The sequence below is a fragment of the Merops nubicus genome, unplaced genomic scaffold, assembly GCF_000691845.1.
Source record: "Merops nubicus isolate BGI_N331 unplaced genomic scaffold, ASM69184v1 scaffold8438, whole genome shotgun sequence".
In the NCBI taxonomy this organism is placed as follows: domain Eukaryota; kingdom Metazoa; phylum Chordata; class Aves; order Coraciiformes; family Meropidae; genus Merops; species Merops nubicus.
Genome location: NW_008625109.1, coordinates 169,545 through 182,027, shown reverse-complemented (window position 1 = coordinate 182,027; position 12,483 = coordinate 169,545). Strand labels below are relative to the sequence as shown.

The window sequence follows — 12,483 nt, the reverse complement described above, 5'->3', positions numbered from 1 at the left end:
TCTTTCCCTTTCTGAAGACTGGATACACTTTAGGTTTTGTGAAGGGCTGTGTGGTTCAGTGCAGGAGTTGGGTGCTGGAACTGAGTCAGTTCCCAGGTCAAGGAGAAGGTGAGCTATTCTACAAAAATAAAGCCTTCACGACTTCCATCAAGATGCCACGGGGTTTTCTATTTTCCAGAGTCAGCTTTGCCAGAAGGGGCAGGCTTCTTCACCCTGCTTTAGTTTGCAAGGTCTTATAATAGTAGTGTGGCATCGTGTGGGCACGAGTAAAGCCATGACAGTTAAAAACTTGTACTAAAGTGGATATCCAAGTGGCATTAAGAGAGGGAAAGGAAAAAAGGAGTTGGTATTTGGGGACTGAGAAGCCACAGCAAAGAAAAGTGATTTCAGGAAAAAGAGTCTGAAGCCACAACATGAAATTTTTTCAGTGTCCCTGCATTATCCCTCTGCCTTTTTGGAACATCCTTAAGTATTACAGTGGCTGAAACTGCTGGAGTGGAACAGCATGAGAAATAATAGAAAAATAATCTCTTCATAAGAAGTGGGGGCTAATACCCAGAGTGGTCTTCACAACAAACAAATAACAAATTCCTTACACAAGAGAGGTACTTAAATAAGGCAGCATGCCTGCATGACACCAAAGAATGCTGAACAAAGCTGCTTGGGTAAGCCCTGCCCAGTTGCTTGCAGTAGATAAACGCCATTAAACCTTTCCAAAAGAAACTGAAAAAAGAAACCCAACCAACCCAAACCAACAAACCACAAATGGAAAAAAAATCCATGAACCTGCAATCTTGGCTTCTTGCCCTCTCCAATGCCCAAGACATATTTTGACATGCAGCCAGTAGAGAAAATGCAGAAGAAGAGTGAAGGTTGGGTCCTCTGCTAATGTAAATCCGCCTGGCTTAATTGCTAGCCCAAAAAAAGAAAGTACAGTGGAAGCAAAGTCATTTTCATATTAGATACCATCCTGACTTCCTTCCCAAACACATGTGCAGTCAGCCACAGACACTTCTTTATACTGCTAGGTTTGCATCTGATTTAAGGCAGGATCAATAAAAGGGGTGAAATACTGCAGATGGTGCTCAGTGATCCGGATGCCCAAATCCCATTGAATTTCCACTTGAAAATTTCACTGGTAAAACTTTGACTGCAGCTCTGCCAGATCCTCCCTGCAGGGAGTTTGCTGTACTGTAGCACACCTCAAACTTAATTTCATACTTCTGGAGTGCTTGTTCAATTGGAAAAATCTGGAAGTTAGCACTGTGGCATTTTCCCTCAAACCAGGACTTTGTGAAAGGATGCTCAGAGCTGCCTATACACAAATGTAACCTAAAATTATACATCTGTATGTGTAATCTTAATACTTTGTTTCCAAATATATACAGACACATTTTAATGAGTGGCCAAAATTTAAATAGTCTGTCACAGCATGTGCATCTGTTTGCCTTCTTGATGATTAACACATAATAACAGTAGTATTCACACACAAAAATAACAGAATAAAATTCTATTTTTACAATCCTTTATATTAAAATTTCCTAACCAAATTTGCTGGGTAGGAGAACACAGTGCTTTGTGTGTACCTCATTTTTTTATTTAAATAGCTTGGAGAAGCTTTGGAAAGTGCACCAAACCATATTCCCTGGATGGCAGTCAGACATTTGAGCAGACCCAAAGTTTTGCTGAATTTTTGGGGCTTTGCCATAAGCACAACCTTCTGAAGTAAGTTGCAATCAGTCCTTAGAGATGCTAACTTAGATGTTGTGTGATTACCTGGGGTTAAAAAACAAAAAAGCACATAGGTATTATTGTGTTTAGGGAAGCAAGTGAGTTTATAAAAGCTACTGAAAAAGAAAGTTGAAACTCCTCACATCAAAATCTTCAATCAAAATTCAGACCCCGATTCAGCAAAGTTCTGAAGTACCTCCCCAGTGTGAAGCATTTGTATGAGTCCCCTTGATGTCAATAGGGATTGAGTGCCTGGTTAAAATTAAGCATGTGCTTAAGGGTTTTGCTGCCTGGAGAGGGATGCAGGCATGCTGTGAGGCATCCTGTCTTCGCTTGCCAAGCGATTGCCTAAAACCAAATAGTAAGTGACATTTGAAAAACGTTGTTGCATTGTTTCTTCAAAAAGACACCACAAAGAAGTTTGTGAGAAAGCATCAGGGAAGCGTTCAAACCAACAAGGACCTCTGCTGAAAATGGAGCATACAGAAACTAGGAAGGGATAAAAGTAAGGAAGAAGACACTGACTGGGAGGGAAGAAGGAATACCGAGTCCATTCCTCAGATTAGAAGGTGGTATGAAATAGGAACACCAACTCCACTGCCATCTCTTTCCTTGGATAAAAATTGAGCTTTCAGGGAAGTTCCCATCTTGTTTCATTTATTTTCTGCATTTGTTCATGACAACAGTGAGTACTTCAAGGTAGGAGCTGGTGTTCCTTCTGTGTGTGTTTAAACCGGTATAGTTTAAACCAGGGTAGTGTGTTTACAATGCAATGATGCCCTCATGTGATGCTGTACTGCCAGGAGTGATGGTGTGAACAGCCATGCACCTTCTGAGACACAGAACAATCAGAGCTTGTGTTCTTCAAGGTGACTCAAATCACCATGTGCTGCCTCTGGTTTCTTTCTCCTGAATGACTGGAAGGAGATGCAAGAGCCCTGTCCAAACACTAGTAGACTTCATTAAGCTGGGTGGGTCATGCTGCTCATCCCCTGACTTGGTGGTGCTGGCTTTCTTACGAGTTCACCTGAGATGAGAGGTCACAATCATTTTAAGAAACAGCTTCATGAGAGATATTTCCTTACATCATGGAAACATGCCTGAGAAACAGGGTTATTAATATTTTATTCTCATATCTTGCCAAAAAGTAAGGAGGATGTTGACAAGTCAATCAGATTTGTCGTCTGAAGAATTACACAACAACTGGATGTTTTTTCTAATACAACATTATGTTTCAGTAGATGAGATGAGCAGGGCTGTGTTTTGATTTCTGTCAGGCAAAACTCTCATCAGTTTGTGGCACTTATCTCCAAGTAGCATTTTTTCCCCCTTCTGTTTTCTTTAAAAGATAAAGTTATTTTTCAAGGACTTCACACGCATTGCTCCAGCCACTCCTTGTTTTGTCACTCTTCTCTTTTGGAGAATTCTGCAGGTCCTATCAGAACAATAAGAAACTAGAGTTGTTTGTAAGTTTTTCAGCCACAATTTTTGTTTTGAATTCCTATGTGTTGTCTTTATTGTGCACTAGGCACAGCCAGGAGGCTGGCTTCCCATCCACATTATTTCTACATTTGCATCCTAATGTGACAGTGTAATGCCAAGATTTGTGACTGGATGAGAAGAGGTGGTATCTGCCATGATCTTTCTTCACAAACACCAGGTATGAAGGTATGTGTGTCCAAGACTGGGTTGCCAAAGTACTACAATGGAAGACGGAAATAGTAGTAAAATAGATAAGGAGTCATGTACTTGATAGATGAAACACCAGAAAGAATATTTTATAAGTTGATGTACATACATAGAAAAAATGGAAAGTTTGTGAGCTCAGAGACCTTTCTTCAATTATTTTTTTTCACCCTGAATCATCACAGCTATAAAATCACCATAGCATATTTTTATAGCAAGGTTGGAACTTGGTTCATATTTTTCATCTGAAGAAAATGAAAGAGACATTTTCTATGAAATTCTTCAGCCTAAAACTGCCTTTAAAGAAGTAAATAGAAAGCTCAGATCTTGTTTTCCTGAACCTATTGCATATTTATTGGAGTTCTGAAGAACAACTTGTAGGAATAGCAGCACCATGGGGTGGCATGACTGAAGTACAGAATGTGGTCACCAGAGAAGGTGGCACTTGGTGGGAAGTGTCAGTGTCCCTGTGGGATGCAGTGGGTTTTAGCTGGGTGGTTTCTTTCTCAGCAGCAAGCAGTGCCATGTGGTCTGATGGCCAATGCTCTCATCCCCACAACCATTAATTGCACTCAAGAGGCTCGCTAACCACTGCCTGGCAACGCTGCAAGTGTGTTTGGCAGAAGTGGGATTGCCACATTGAGGTGTTCTTCTGTTAAAAGCATGGTAAGACTTTCAGAAGAAGAGGAATAGAACAGTGTCATGGAAGCACTCCATCTTCAGCACCTTGCCAGCTGCACTTCAGAATTTCATAGGGGACAAATGATGCTGGACATGTTTTCAGCAAATACAGGACGTTGGTTTTAGGAGGGCTTTTAACGTCTTAGAGCCCTGGTGTTTCTTTTGTTTTTTCTCCCCTTTTCTTTCACTTTCACAGGGGAGATGCTTTATGTTTATAGATTCAGTTTCTGTATTTCAGCTGATGAAGATGTATCTTGTTTCCTTCAGTGTGAGTGCAATAGTTGCCTGAAAGTGTGTCAGTGCTACTAATCACCTCACTAATGGGACAGCCAAGTACTTCCAGGGCTTTTATGTTTGTAGGTACATTTTCCAGCAGCAACAGATGGATCAGCATAATATAACTTGGAGCAAACTGTGAGTGCTTAAACCTGCCCCAGGTGCTAATGTTACCTGGGAGACTACCTAGCAGCTGAGGAGCTAAATGCTTTGGTTCTCTCCAGGGTTGCAAAGAGACAAAGGAAGCTGGTGACTAAGTGATTTCTCCTCCAAAATTCAGTGAATTTCCTCTTTCATACCTACCTGAGAATCAAATCTCTCTCAGACCCTAAAGCCACTTCTCATTTTGATATAGGGAGACATTGCACTGAGAAAGCAGTGCTATGGAGGAACATTAGCCAAGGGGGAAGCTCAGGGAGGATCACCCTGATGCTAACCTAGTGCAGGCAGGGCCTGTTCTGTGGCTGAAAATTATGCAAGCTGTGTACACTGTAATGTTCACTGTGTATAAATGGATTAAATTGCAGTCCTTGAAGATCAGAGAGGTAAAGAAATACAATCTGCTTCATTCTCCGTGTAGATATCATCCATTGCTGACATAAAATACTGGTTTGTTCTAATATGTGTCTTGTTCAAATTGCTGGGAGTAGTAACCATTTCATAGAATGGCACTTCAGTTAAGGCAGAATTACCTTTAATAGCATGTGCCCTTATACTTGTGATGATCCTTCTAACAAAGGTAGTGGTTACAACATGACATGCTGCACAGCATGGTGGGGCATGCAGCAGCAGAAAGGGGGGCACACCACCCAGCCATTATCTTGCTGATACTAAACTGGGAAATAACTGCAAGTGCCTAAAAAGAGATGTGTTCATTGAATGTCTTTAAGGAGTCCCAAACTAGCCATCTGCAAACTCAAGCACCCCTATAATCAGTGATGTCTGGAGGACTCTAAGTCAATACCAAGATCTGCCTACTTATCTGGAAGGAGATTGTCAGTGTTTTAAAACACATGTGCTGTTTTAAAAACAAAAAAGCAAGGTATTTAATTTCCGTATTTGTCAGCTACTGATTCTCCTGGGTTTTTAACAGAAGGCAATTTTATTATCTGCCCTTTACATAAGAGTAAAGTGTGGTGTGGGGTATCTCTTTCAGATGCTCTGCTTTTGGCAGACCCAAGGATTCAAGCCAGCTCTACTTCTCAGACTTAGAAAGGTGCCCTACCCACAAGGTTATGCTGTCTTCTTACATATGTATATTATGCATAGTTAATACCCATGAAATCAGTATCTGCATTTTCTACGGTCTCTTTATCATCTTGAGACATGTTTTTTTCAGCTTCTTGCTTTGGAAAACACATTTTATTTTTACTTCTTATAGTTTCTATTAGAAGTAGTCATGGTTTGATATTAATGTTTGCAGTGCTTTTGACACAGTCTAAGGCATGAATATCCTAAACCAGTTCTGCTTTGTGTATTTTGTCAGCAGTTTAATGTCATTTCTCTTGCTGAGCAAGTGAATTTGTTCAGAATACAAAATGATTGTAAATTCTTCTAAAAAACTGCCTCCTGTGTAGTAACACAGGAGATGTTGTGAAGTATCAGAGAAATGAGACTAGACAGGGTTGGGTTTTTTTTCCATTTGTTGATTAATACAGTTCTTGCTAACTTAGCCTACTTTTGCTAAGCTCAACACTTTGGACAAAATTGTTCAAAACATAACATTTCTCAAATATTGTTTGATTCTTTTTTCCTGTGGTTCTTGGTTTATTTTTTTCTTCTGGTCAAAGTCAGAGTGACCTTCAATAATTAAATGGCATTTCTGATTTAACCATGTTACCTGTGTAGAGAACTCAGTATTTATCAAAACAAGAAGATACAGAAGACTGTTCCTTGTTGTTTGAAATGGTATGTACAATCACAGCTCTGCTGAGCTGTGATTTGATTAAGTGGGAGATGATTACAGAGGTCCATCATGCAAAGATGCAATAGCATCCAGGGCAAGAGCAGATTTAATTCCAATGTAACAAAGGTTTTTGAGCACAGTTTTTAAGCTCTCACTCGTGTTGGGGGAAACACCTAAAGGTGTGTGTGTATTTAAGAATGTCACAGATTATTGCCTAAAGGAGCACTCGCAGCTCCTGTGCTGCTGGAAGAACCAAGCAGAGAGAGGGCCCTACTTCTATACAGTTGTCATGTCAATGGAGACCTCTTCCTCAAAGCTGAACGTGTTGGTTAAGTTGAGAAACTAAGAAGCAGAATTCAAGTTTATTATCTGTACAGTACAAGATCATCCTGTACAATACAACTTCTACATATGATAAAAATAGTCTAAAATTTCATTTTTAAGCTGTGGTTACATTATTTAGGATGTTTAGAAATGTGAAGCTTCTCTCTATAAAACTGAGGACATCATCTAAACTACTCCAAGAATAAAGACAAACTGTAGAAATATACAATTAGTTTTTTTAGCAATAGGCTTCTTTTTTTTTTTTCTTATGCTGAAAAACCAGGGGATTACTGGGTGTAGTTGTGGTAAATCAAGTGAGAGGAGTGCACCAGTAGTACCCAAAAGCTGTTCTTGTGGCCAGCTGTTGCCTTTGGGCTGGTGCAGTTTCAGACTAACTTCACTTGAGTCAATGTCTTGATTGTAAATTTCCGACAGCCTAGCTGAAAGCACAGTTTAATCTTGTTGTATGAAAGGTACCAGCTGAAAAAAAGGGAAGGAAATAGAGGATCTAGACTGTATGCCAATGATGCATTGTGGGGCACGCTTCCTACAAAGCATGAAAAAGGAAGTGTTAAGCATTTAGTCAGCTTTAAATGTTGAGAGGCGTTGATGATTGAAGCATGGGCATTTTTGCAAGCAAGGAAGCCTTTTACCCTCTGTGGCTCTTGACATTCTCTTGGAAACATTCCTTATGGTTTTGTGAAAAGAGACAAATTGTTACAATGCATCAGACTAGGTGGATAATGGAAAATTTAACTTGCACAAAAGACTCATAGAATTCACTTATGCCTGAGGTACGTGTGAGTTATTGGGCTTTCAGATGTTAGAAATAACCCTCACAAGTCATTGCTGCTATGGTGACCCATCCTCTTTTCATTCATAGACACATTTTTTCTTCCTTATGCTTCTAGCTAAAGCTTATTATAATTATTTGATTAGATCTCTTACAACCTGCTCTGAGGAGTGAAAGAATGAGACTGGTCTCCAAACTGAAGTTGTGTTTTCAAAAATGCTGATTTCATCTTTGGGGTGGCTTACACTATTCTCAGTTAAAATGAAATTAAAAGAAAAAATTTCTTCACAGAATTCCAGAACTCAACATCTGAGTGCTCCAGAAAGTTCTGCAAAATTAACTCCCGTTTTCATACACCAGCATTTTCAGGCTTCAGCTGAGGTAGAAAGGTGAGGGTTTTTTTCTGTGCTTTTTCAGCCTCACTGCTCTGAGGAGGAGCAGTCTGTGCTTTTGGGAAGTGGATCCAAAGCAAACCTGTCACTCAGACAGTTACGGGAGCACCACTTGCCTCTTCACTTTAGTTCCAAGCATTTTGATTTTCCCTCCTTACCAGCATTGGTATACTTGGGTGGCATATGTCTCTTTTGGGAAGGAGTAGGAATTCTTCATTGCTACAATTCTTCAACTGCTGCAGTTTTGCCAGATCTGTTTGGGCAATCAAATCTTACTGGTTGGTTTTATGGGATCTCTGATGTCCACCCTGGGTGTCAGCACAAACCCAAGGCTGCTACTCATAGACATGGAGTTTTTCTCCCTCAAGCATCTTTGGCCTGATTTCATTACCAAGAGGTGCTGCTTAGAAACATGCCACTTTCTTCGTAAAGTTTATTAGGTATTAAATTATTTTCTGGGGTATAAAATTAGTTTAGAGCATTACATTCCAGGCTACTGTAGCTATAAAGATTTCAGTGGCAATTCATGAGATTTGTGGAAAATTAGAGATAGCAAGACTAGCTAGGTAATAGGAAAAAAGAAAACCCACTCCTGTTGTAGGTACTGCCTGAGGTGATGACTGCTAATGAGATAAGTGTGATGTACAGTTCCGTTATGAAGATTGCATAAGTAGGAAAGATAGCAGGTTCTTCAATAGGTCTTCTCATGGGTGTTTTCAGAAGCACATTTACTTGTTCAACTTGGCATTGAAAGGACTTTTTAAACTCTGGTTAACACCAGAGCACCACAAGTGAGGCAGTTGAAGCGGGCTGAGGTATTGGCGGTGAATTGTTAACAAGCCAAAACCTACAAGGCACTTCAAGAGGCATTTGATTTTAGCTGTGTGAGTGGTCCTGCTGCAGTCAGTGGAATAACACAGAGCTGTGTAGTTAAGGAAGCAGTCAAGTGCTTGGCTGGATCTGGAGCTACAAGCAATTGGAAATTGCTTTTCTGCCCTCAGTAATGCCGCTCTGCGTCGGTAGCCAAGGCAAGAAGTGATATCCTAATGATCTCAAAGGATATGAAAGAGAAGATTTCCAGTAGTGGAGGGTTCTTTACTTCAGCAAAGGGAAAATGCAGCCTAACGGTTAAAAATGGAAAGTAGTTTGGAAGTAAGGTCCAAGTTGAGCTAAGCCACCCAGGGACCCAAGGGAAGTCCGTAGGTCAGCCTCTGTGGCAGTCGGGGAGGCTCACAGGTCTGCCAGGACGTGGTGTCCCCAGACCCAGTGTCCCAGAGGTTGCAGTGCAGCTGCACCTGAAGCTGCATTCACAGCTCAGCAGAGGGTGTGGAGCATCTGGAGGATTCCTGGGGGCTGCCTCCAGGGACACCTTGGAGTTCCTCAGAGCCCTGTGCAGGCACCCTGCCAGGCTGGGAGCTGCCTTTGCTCTTTGTGTAGATTGGGCACTGTGGGTTTGGGAGCGACTGGCTTCACCTGGCCTCTGCCGTGTAACTCTGCTGCATGCCTTATTTTTATTTTTTTTAGCATCTTATGATGACTGTCCTCAAGGGCTAGCTTAAAAATAAAGCTTCCACTTTCTTTGAGGAAGACATTTACAGAACACTTGCTTCTGAAGTGTTGTCACGTAGTGTGTTCAGTTCTGACCACGGTGCCTATTTAGTAGTAGCTGTTGCTTGCTGCCTACTCTTGAGTTTATTAATATAAACCCATGACTGTAGCACTTTCAAGTGCATTAAGTTTGTTCTGCTTGGCAACCTCAGCTTTATTGCACATCCTTAGTGATTACAAGCTGAGGAAGGTGTTGTTCTATTGTGACTTGGATTACCAGAAAGTAATGCACTGTGTATTCATTGTTTTTCCTCTTGTGAAGGACTTATTAATCTCCACCTGCATCTCTTGTCCTGTGGTTATAATAATTGTAGTTTGAGAAATTTAAGGAAAGAAATATTATTTGAAGGAATTCTAGTTCTGCATCAAAGGATCATTAGGCTGCATTGAGCCCAGACTACGAAGCTTGCCTGATTAATTTTTAATACATAAAAACTTTACATAATCTATAAAAATTGGAGAAATAGAGTTTGCCAATTGCCAGACTTTCTTTTGATCCATGGTATTTTATTCCTCCACAATACTTTGTAAATTTTATATGCAAGGTTAAATGCCCCAGCTTCTAGAAGGCTTTTCTAATTAAACTAGCTAATGCAGGGCCAAGATCCTGACCCAGAAGCTTATGTGAATAGGCCCGTGGTTTCTGTTTGAGCTTTTTGGTAAGTTTTAGAAGATCCCTAGCCTCACTAAAAAAAATAAAAGAAAAAAAAAAAGAAAAGAAAACAAAACAAAACAAAACAAAAAAACCTTAAAGGAATAGAGAATTTTTTGCAGTAAGTCAGTAAGTTGTTGAATTTTTATCTTTGTTGTTCTTAACTAAAACAAAATTTATCCTGAAGTCAGGCTTTCTCTAGCATTAGCTACCAATTATTAGATTTCATTAGGTCTTTTTCTGCTACACTAAAAAGCTAGGACTGGGAATTTCTTCCCATGCAGCTGGTTATCAAACTGTCTCCTGGACTTCTCACAGAAAATAGATTTGGTTGCTTGAGTCTGACTGTGTGGCATGGTTTTGAGATTTGAAGACACACTTATGCTATTTAGAAGGGACACTCATGAAATATGGTTAACTTGTCAGGTGAAGAGAAATGCTTTTTTTGGCCCATTTGCACAAACTTTGTTCCACCTGAAGTCTGACAATTTTGACAAGTGCAGCTAGCTATGGGGTAGGTTTACCTGCAGAGTTTTCTAGTGATCTCTGGCTGCCACCTTTAGATGTTCCACTCGGTTGTGGTGCCTGTCTATGCAGATGGATGATGCAGGTAGACATTGAGTGTATATGGGACGTTCTCTCAAGGGAACACATGGTGCTACTGAGCCCTCCCCAAAGCGTTTTGGCATGAATCGTGGCAGATATTGGGAGACAGTATTTAGACATCTTTGAGAACAGAATCTTTATAGTCTCAGAACTTATGTACTTGTCAGCATGTGAATTTATTAGCCTGTTTTCTGGGCACCATTAGTAATCACTGACTCTAATCAGGAAGGAGGATCCCAGTTAAACTACACCAGGAAGAAAAAAAAAAAAAAAAAGTAGAAAGATATTTCTAATTGGAAGGCAATGATTCATTATATTCTTCTTCTTCCATACAGACTATTTGTTTGATTTGGCTTCTCTGAATTTGTCGGGTCTCTCATGAGACCATGTTCCTCAGCAGCCCACCTCTGTGCAGCTCTGGGGAGCACAGGGCTTCCTGGGGCAGCTTGGGGAGAGGCAGGAGCACTGTCCTTGCTCCATGTCCTCGTTCACCTGGGGCTGCTGGTCATTCTCAGCTTGGAGAACTTGGTGCTGTCAGAGCAGCAAGGACGATTTCTCTTCAAATAATAAAGGTGAGAAAAGCTGGACTGAACACAAATTTTTAATATGTTGAGCTGAACTGATGTTTTCTGGCCAGAAATCCTGCAGAGATTTGCTAATGAGTAAAAACTCTCTGCCTGTTCTGCAGAGCCCACGGACTGACCGTAGCTGACTGTGCTGGGATAAGCTTTCAGCTAAGGCAGTAGCCCAAAAATTGCAAAAGCGGAGTTTGTTTCTGTCTCTGCCATAGGTTCAGGTGTGAATTTGAATATGACATTTTATTTCTCTATATTCAATTCTTGTTCTTTGGCAGATGGGAGGAAGTATTTCTTTCTGTCCATGTCCATCTTTCAGGGGATCTCTGAAATGCTTTTGGTATTTTAATATGTGCATGTGTAACATCTGGATGTGATTGAAGCTTCCATAACTGCTGTCACATGAACAGTCACAGTACTCCTGATTTTTAAAAACTGAAATTCACCCTTTAATAGGTCCATGCCAACACAAATTACACTTAGGCATTTTGTTTCTGGCAGAGCTAGGTAAAATTATATTGCCTCTTCTTTGTCTTCATCCTGAAAAGGAGATTGCCATTCCCTTAACCTTCAGCTGCATGCTTAGTCTTCCCAAATCTGTCAAAATTATACAGGCTTACAGCTCCTATTATTAAGTGTTTAAACTAGACTGTATCATTTCAAATTGTAATTTACCCAGATTACAGGGCATTTGCATGACCAGCTTAAGTAGTGGTAATCAGCTGGGGACAGAGGATGTGGAGGGCAGAGGGAATCAACCAGGCTGACACAAACACCTCTAGGAGAAGGTCTTCACCTGGCCCAGCCTAAACAAACCACATAGCCTGCAGTTTAGTCTCAGCAAGGGGAAGAGGCAGCCACAAAGCCCTTTCTCCTGCAGTCTCATAGGGCACTCAATTTTTTAAACACAGCATCCTTCATATGATAAAGGAATTGCTCCTCATAGTTCAGTCATAGAGCAGAGGCTGTGACCAGAGCTGGTTGGCAGAAGGTGGCAGTGACAGGAGAAGTGGGGAAGGGAAATAGTTGTTGCCATCACCTGACAAAGCAGGCTGGAATTCCTCTGAAAATGTGAGTGGGAGAAGCAGCAGAGCATGTAAACATTGACATAGGGCAACAAGGCAGGATTTTGATACAGTGGACACTGTAGTTAGAGCTAGTGAAGAAATCCCTGGGGCCCTGACTGTGGTTATTGCTTTTGTCTTATTTCATCTTTGTAGAGGTATTACTCTGCTCGTGACAGCCTGGCTCGG

At 40.8% G+C, this 12,483-nt stretch overlaps 1 protein-coding gene across 1 annotated transcript in view; it reads left to right on the top strand.

Annotated features, from left to right (window-relative positions):
- GALNT9 (polypeptide N-acetylgalactosaminyltransferase 9) overlaps positions 1-12,483 on the top strand; it is a gene marked incomplete at its 5' end in the record, with an annotated part of 117,845 nt that overhangs the window by 74,723 nt on the left and 30,639 nt on the right. The gene's annotated exons all lie outside the window — the stretch shown is intronic.